Source organism: Jaculus jaculus, chromosome 9, assembly GCF_020740685.1.
Source record: "Jaculus jaculus isolate mJacJac1 chromosome 9, mJacJac1.mat.Y.cur, whole genome shotgun sequence".
Lineage (NCBI taxonomy): Eukaryota > Metazoa > Chordata > Mammalia > Rodentia > Dipodidae > Jaculus > Jaculus jaculus.
The window spans coordinates 65,926,033-65,933,859 of NC_059110.1; the positions used below are offsets into that span (position 1 = coordinate 65,926,033).

Genomic DNA, 7,827 nt, shown 5'->3' on the forward strand with positions numbered 1-7,827 from the left:
TCTACCTTTCCAGGAGCATGGATGGTCCTTCCATCTTCTCATATCCTTTTCTATTTCTCTCTTGAATGTATTAATGTTCTCATTATATATGTCTTTCACTTCCTTGGTTAGTGTTATTCCAAGTTATTAGTTTTTGTGGTTATTGAAAATTGGATAGTTTCACTGATTTCTTTTTCTGTATATTTGTTGCCTTTGTATAGGAACACTACTGGTTTTTGTATGCTGATTTTATATCCTTCCACTTTGCTGAAGGAATTTATCACCTTTAGTAGTTTTATGGTAAAGTCGTTGGGATTGCTTATGAATAGGAACATGTCATCCTCAAATAGGGCTAGTTTGACTTCATTTCCAATTTGTATCACTTTTATTTATTTCTTTTTTCTTTTTGCTTGGGCTAGGACTTCTAATACTATATTGAAGAGAAATGGTGAAAGTGGACACTATGTCTTTATTTCATTCTCAGTGGGTACTCCTTTAATCTTACCCCATTACTTTTTATTTGGCATTTAGATACTTTGTATATAGCCATTATTATGTTGAGATATAAATCTTTCATGCCCTTTCTGTCCAGTGTTTTGATCATGAAATGTTGTACTAGTTTGTCAAAGACCTTCTGTGCATCAGTTGAAATGATAATGTGGTTCCTTTGTTTAAGAATATTTATGTGGTATATCACATTAATTGATTTCCATATGTTGCAACATCCCTCCATCCATGGAATGAAGTCTGCTTGATCAAGCTTCATAATTTTTTTTTTTTTTTTGCTGTGTTGTTGAAGTAAGTTTGCAAGGATTTTGTTCAGGCTATTTTCTGTTTGTTTGTTTTTCTGAGGTAGGGTCTCACTTTAGCTGGTCTGATATTAATTATTTCTTCCTATGTGGAACTCTTAGGGTGGATTGGTCTTGCTTTTCCAATACCTTTAGGTAGGTGGTTAAGTTACTAATTTCAGATCTCTCTGTCTTATATTGAAGGTATTTAGTGCTATGTATTTCCCCCCTTGAAACTCCCTTCATTGTGTCCCATAAGTTTTGGCATGTTGTATTTTTATTATCATTTAATTCTAGAAATTTAAATTTTTCTTTTTTTATTTCTTGCACCACCCATGCATCATTTAAAAGTTTGTTGTTTAGTGTCCAGAGATGATATAATTTTTGGTGTATCTCTTGTTATTAGTTTCTAACTTTAGTGCATTGTGTTCTGATATGATGCAGGAAGTTATATCAATTTTTCTGTAGTTATGCATGCTGGATTTATGCTCTAAGATCTATTTTGGAGAAGGCTCCATGCCACTGAGAAGAAAGTGTGTTCTGTGGAGTTGGGGTAAAATGCTCTATAGATGTCTGATATGTGTAGTTGATCTATGTTGTTGTTAAGTTTTATTATTTCCATGTTGATTTTCTGATTGGATGATCTGTGTATTGATGATAGTGGGGTATTAATGTCTTTTACTATGATGGTATTGGGGTTTATTTCTGGCTGTTGCCAAGGAGGTTTTGTTTTATAAACTGTGGTGCACCTATGTTTGATGCATATAGATTTATGATTTTGAGGTGTTCTTGTAGGATTGTTCCCTTGATGAATAAAAAGTTACTTTCTTTGTCCTTTTACTTTTAGTTTGAAGTCTATTTTACCAGATATTAAGTAATATAGCCACAACTGCTTGTTTCTTATTTCCGTTTGTTTATGAAAATCATTTTCCATCCTTTCACCCTAAGGAGGTGTAGGAGGTGTCTGTCCTTAGTGGTAAGGTTGGTTTCTTGAAGACAGCAGATATAAGCATTCATTTTTTGGCTTATATCTTTTGATGGGTGAGTTAAGTCTAATAACTTTTTTTTCACACGTTATCCTCCCACAATTTTTATTACATTTATGACTGTAATACAGGTAAGGAAAATGGTCAGTGATAGGTCTGAAGGTACAATGAGTTTGGAAAAAAAATAAAACATGTTCACCATCTATAAAAGAGGCATATGGCACCCAGAACAAACCCCCAGCCCCAGAGTTACACTGGCTTTTTAATTTTTTTAAATTAATTTATTTATTTGAGAGAGAGATAGGAAGAGGCAGATAAAGATGAGAGAGAGAGAGAGAGAGAGAGAGAGAGAGAGAGAGAGAGAATGGATGCACTAGGGCCTCTAACTACTGCAAACTAAGTCCAGATGCATATGCCTCCTTGTATATCTGGCTTATATGGGTACTGTGGAATCAAACCTGAGTCCCTAGGCTTGAGAGAGAGAGAAATTTAAAACCTATATGCAGAAGCCAGAGAAGGGAGCTGCAACAGTCATCTGTATAAGCACAAATCAGCAAAGCAGGACAAGAGGCATCTGTCCCAGGAGTCTTTGCTGCCCAAGTCCAGGCATGATGTACACAATGTTGTCTAATATGTTTGTTGAGACCTGTTTGGGACAGCCATTCAATGGAGATAGTTGATTGATCAGACATGTGAAGGGGCTCGAGCACAGATAATGGAATCCAGAAACACTGACAAACTGCCAGACACTGCTACCATGCCCTCTGTTTCCTGCAGATGGTGTCCAATGAAGCTGAAGGACACCCCAGCAAGTGAGCATGAGCAGCAACATCAACAGGCTTTGTTGAAGGACCTTGGCTGATGAGACGAGAAGCAGCATTATGGTAGGCATAGACTTCTTTTGGGGTGACAGTAGTCCCACAGAAGAAGCTCTGACTTTCACAGAATAATCTGAGCCAGATGCTTTTCTTTTCACAGTTGTAGCTTCGGCTTTGTTCTGTTTGTGCTGCAGATAGTGAGCCTTCTGTTTTCAAACGAGTTTATCTTTCTTTGGTAATTGCTTCCATACTTCAGCCAGGTTTTACTGAGTGCTCCACAATCTTTACCTTGATGATCAGCCATAAATGTCACATGATATTCTATACAGAACACCTGGTAGATAAACATGTTCTATTTTGGCTTTTTGACTTAGACCTCAGAAACAGGTAGGTTTGCAGTTATGATCCTAAGCAGTTCAGTAATATACAAGGTTATAAATGTGAGGTTCAATTTTATATAATACCAAAAGTATTTAAAGTTATAACTGTGAGGTTCAATTTTTATCCCTGCCATGTTGGAGGCTTTATGAGATTTGATGCTTTCTTGTGCTTTGTACCTTTCTGAGTCTCCTTTAGTTTTGGTTATTGTGATATTTCTCTTGTGAGAATTTGAGCATGATTGTTCATCTGGGGCCAACAACTCTCCTTGGCAGCCATCTCATGGCCGCAGCATCTCCACTGTATCTCTACTGCAACCCATGGTTCATTCTCATGGCTCCATTGGATCTCCATGCAGGCATCCAGCAAATTGCTTTATACTGTCCATGGCTGTTTCTAAAACACAAGACCGTATTGCAAACTCAATGACCCTCTCTCCTGCTTTTCTTATATTCCACAATACTAGGTAGGGTGCCAGGGTGCCAGTTTGTTAAACCAGGGGGAAAGAAAGCAGACTTTGAAGAACAGGATACTTCTTCAGCATTCAGGTCCCTTTAAAGATTGCATTCTGGTTTTTTTTTTTTTTTTTTTTTTTTTTTTTTTTTTTTTTTTTTTTTTTTTTTTGAGGTAGGGTCCTGTCCTAGCCCAGGTTGACCTGGAATTCACTATGTAGTCTCAGGGTGGCTTTGAACTCATGGTGATCCTCCTATCTTTGCCTCCCAAGTGCTGGAATTAAAGGTGTGTACCACCACACCCAGCTAAAAGTTTGCATTCTTTCTGTTTTCCTAATGAAGGTCAGTTGGCCCTATCTCATTGGTTGTAATCTCTCAGTTACAGCTGAACAGCAGCAGTTTCACCCTGAAGATTTCTTTCTGTGCCGTATCCCTCTGCATACATCAGTCTGCTTCTATGCACTGCACCTCTGCACAAGTTCTCAGGACATGAGCATAACAGCAAGCCTCTCACACAAACTGTTTCAAGTCCATCCCAGGCAAAGCTCTGTCTCATCCTCATAAGCCAAACCTCACAGTCCTTAGTTCTTACTGCATTCAGGTCTTTTAACTCTGACCAGAATATTCCATCAAGCTGTACTTACAACACTGCAAAGTGTCTCTTAGGCCAAGGTTTCAAATCCTTTCACTTTTCTCATGAAAATCAGTTTCTAAAGGCCAAAGCCACATAGTCAAGTGTCTATCAGCAACTGTCACCACTCCTCAGTACCAACAATACTATGGCAGTCAGGTTTACATTGCTCGTAGAAATCACCCAACCAAGAGCATCTTGTGAGAAAAAAAAAAAAAAAGTTTATTTTGCCTTATAGGCTAGAGGGAGAAATTCCATGATAGCAGGGGAGAACAATGGCATGAGCAGAGGGTGGACATCACCCCCTGGCCAACATAAGGTAGACAGTAGCCACAGGAGAGTGTATCAAACATTGTCATGGGTAAAGTGGCTATAACAATCATAAGCACACTCCCAACAATACACTGGAGGCATTAATTTTAAATTGCTATCAGCTGGGGAACCTAGCATTCAGAACACCAAAGTTTAAGGGTGGGGGCGCACCTGAATCAAATCACCACAGTAACCATCCCTTTGCTGAGTTCCAGATTCAGGTCATGTTTTGATTTTCTTGATGTTCCTTGGAATACATTCTTGCATTTAATTATGCCTTCATTAAATTTAATCAGCTAGTTATTGAGATCCTCTACTGTTTGATTCACCTTCAATTCATTTCTCTCTTTTGAGCTCTCTCTAGTTTTCTTCAAATGAGTCAAGCCTAGTGATGAAAGCTGTGTACTAGAAGATATTATTCCAATCAACTTTATTTATTTATTTATTTTTTGATGGGTTGCTTTTAGTTCAGCAATTCAATTGGTCAGAATAAATAAGCTTATTGTATTTTCATTTTGGAATTTAATTCTGTTGTCTCCTCTGTTTTTAGTTTTTCTTTATTGAGGTCTACCAATTTGGGGGTAAAAGTCTTTTTTATTAAGGAGTAATAAAGTACTTGCTTTGCAGGATCTTGAGTTAATTATGGTGTTGTATCCACAGATATGCAGGTTGTAGAGGTTGCACATGTGCCTACAACTCTGGGCTTGTAGCTGATAGGAGAGCTGTGGTTGGAGGGCTGGAATGTCTCCAGCACCGAACCACAGCTGTTCCTTGCTTGTGGGGTCTTAGGACTTTTTTTTGCTCCATTACTTTACTCAGCTGATCAGGTCATAGAAGACGCTCTGTTACCCCGTGGCAGGTGGTAGCCAGATATTCCTGTGCTTCTTGTCTGGGACAGGAGAGATGTATCAAGGGGGAACTGCTAGGCAGATGGTCACACTGTGTGTTGGGGCTTAGGGACAGGGAGGGCTTGAGGGGCACCAGGCTACAAAGGCCATGCTGAAGCTCTGGTCTGCAGAGTTAGCAGCAAGCACAGAGAACCCTTCGCCAGCCCAGAGCATACAGACCCCAGACACACCCCACACACTCAGGTACCTGGAATGCACAGGCCCCAGACACACAGTGCCCCTTATAGCCTGGAGTACATAGGCGGCAGACATGACAAGCCCCTCACAGCCTGCAGGTCCCTTACCAGCTTATCCCTTTGCACAGAGGCCCCACACTCCTGGAATCTGTCACCAGCCCAGAGCACAGAAGCGTCAGATATTTTGGCATCCGGAGCTCACATGCTGAGACCTTCACTGGCCAGGACTGCCCAACTCAGGCTTTTAAACAAAAAGAGAAAGGTAAATGTGAACATGACTTTCTTTCATTTTCATGTATATATTCTTATGCCTGTCTACCATCTATCCTCTGGGTGTATAATAATGTGATATGACTGGCTATATTGTGATGTTTTCATATTGCTCATCATGGTCTGTGCTAATATCCACCTATCTCCATCCCTGCCTTATATACAACCATACCTATTTTAAATTATGAAAAAAATTATTTTACTCACAAGGAGACAGAGAAAAGGAGAGAGACAGAATGGGCATGCCAGGGCTTCTTACCCCTATAAACTCCAGATGCATGCATCACTTTGTGCATATGGCTTTACGTGGGTACTGGGGAATTGAACCCAGTTTGTTAGGCTATGCAGGCAAGTCCCTTAATAGCTGAGCCATCTCTCCAGCCCTGAGCTTAATTGATCATTTGTGCAAAATGTAAATTTTTCTAACGACTTACAGGTTCAATCTCTCTATATAAAGTAGGACTAACTCCCTTTAACAAGCACAATTGTCAGAAGATACAACACATGAAAAATACCTGGAACTTGGGAAATTTTTCTCTATAGACTAGTCACAGTTTTCATTATTTTACCCTCAAAGTGCACTGAATTTTCCATGAAATAAGATGTCATCGAGGAAGATTGTGCAGAGCAGAATATTCTTACTGTTTTGGCAGTTTGCTGAACTAATATTCATGAGCTGAGTGGTGAATCAAGTTGTTGCTTGAATGAATTATAATTAAAATCTCCTATTCCAACTGTAGGTCCTTGAGATAACTTGCCTCTCACTGCTGAAATGTTAAGGGGCTGAGGCTATGTCTTCCCTTCTCTGCAGTTCTTATCCAACTTTCCTAATATGAAAGCCCTGACTTATACCAGCTAAAAGAACTGGCCAAGAGTGATGCAAACATGAAGAACATTGCATTGTTCGGTGGTGTGGAGTGCCTGACTAGAAAGTAATTTAACCTTTGACAATTCACTGTGGGGAATATGGAGGAAACGTTATCTCCTGATGTATCCCCATGAAGAAATGCAGAAACTAGCTGGAAGCATTTAACTAGATTGCAGATAAATGGAAATGATTATAGAAAGCCAAGCAAATTAGGCAGTGGCTATGACATCTCACTGATTTGCACAGATGCCTCTGGGAAAACATTATCACTGAAAGGCACTCTGTTCACTTAGTGTTACCTGATTTGTATTCCCCTCTCCTAGGATGTTTCACAGAGGAGTCATAGATTCAGAAGTGCAGGACAAGCCATCCAGAGATCTATCTATGGAGGCACCAACAGAGAAACAGGCACTGGGGTGCACTTTCTGCAAATGTCTCTGAGAGGTTCTTGTTAGCAGCCCTACTTGCGTACTCCCCTCCTTGCCTATTTTGTGGCAGATGAAGCAGAATCCCATACTATGTATTAGTGACTCTGACCATGAAGATGGATGGGAGTGGAAACACAACTTTGGAACAGCTCTGTGAAACTGTTCGTAGTACTGAACATGACTGATAAAACTAAAACACAAACATGCATTAGGTACTAGAAAAAAAGAAAACATACAGTCACCTCAGCTTTAGCATGTAATGCTGAAGCTTTTCTGAGTAAATTACAAGTGCTTTGAGGAAATAGGAATAGGGTTTGGCTTTTCAGAGGCAGACAGGCTGCTCTATCCTAACACATCCACACATGCTATCACAAAACTAGCAGTATTTGGAGTTCTACAGGGCAGCCCGTGAATCTTGCTGGATTTTAATTTGGCTTGGGAGAATGGAGACTAAACAGAAAACTCCTTGAGTATGTTACACTGTAAATACCCCTGTGTGATAGGATGTGATGCTGAAACAATCTACTGTAACATTTACCTACTAGTTTAAGCTCCACACATGAAGAAGAATGTTCTCTGGAGAGACCATAGGTATCTGGTAATTGTTTAAATAGTATGCCTGTTTCTAAACATGCTGTTTTTGTATTTTTAAATGTATATAATTTTGAGTTTTATATCTGGGCATTTCATTCCCAATATGTGCCCATTATATACATATAATCTCCTTCATTCACTGAAATATATGTTTACATATAAGGGCCATTTCAAACAAACCCAAATAACTACCTACAGTGGTATATGGCTGTCATAGAATACTATATTATCTTGAAGAT

General features: G+C 39.3%; 1 pseudogene; it reads right to left on the bottom strand.

Moving 5' to 3' along the window:
- Positions 1-2,303: 2,303 nt before the first annotated feature.
- LOC123463516 lies at positions 2,304-5,151 on the bottom strand (annotated as a pseudogene).
- Between the last annotated feature and the right edge of the window lie 2,676 nt (positions 5,152-7,827).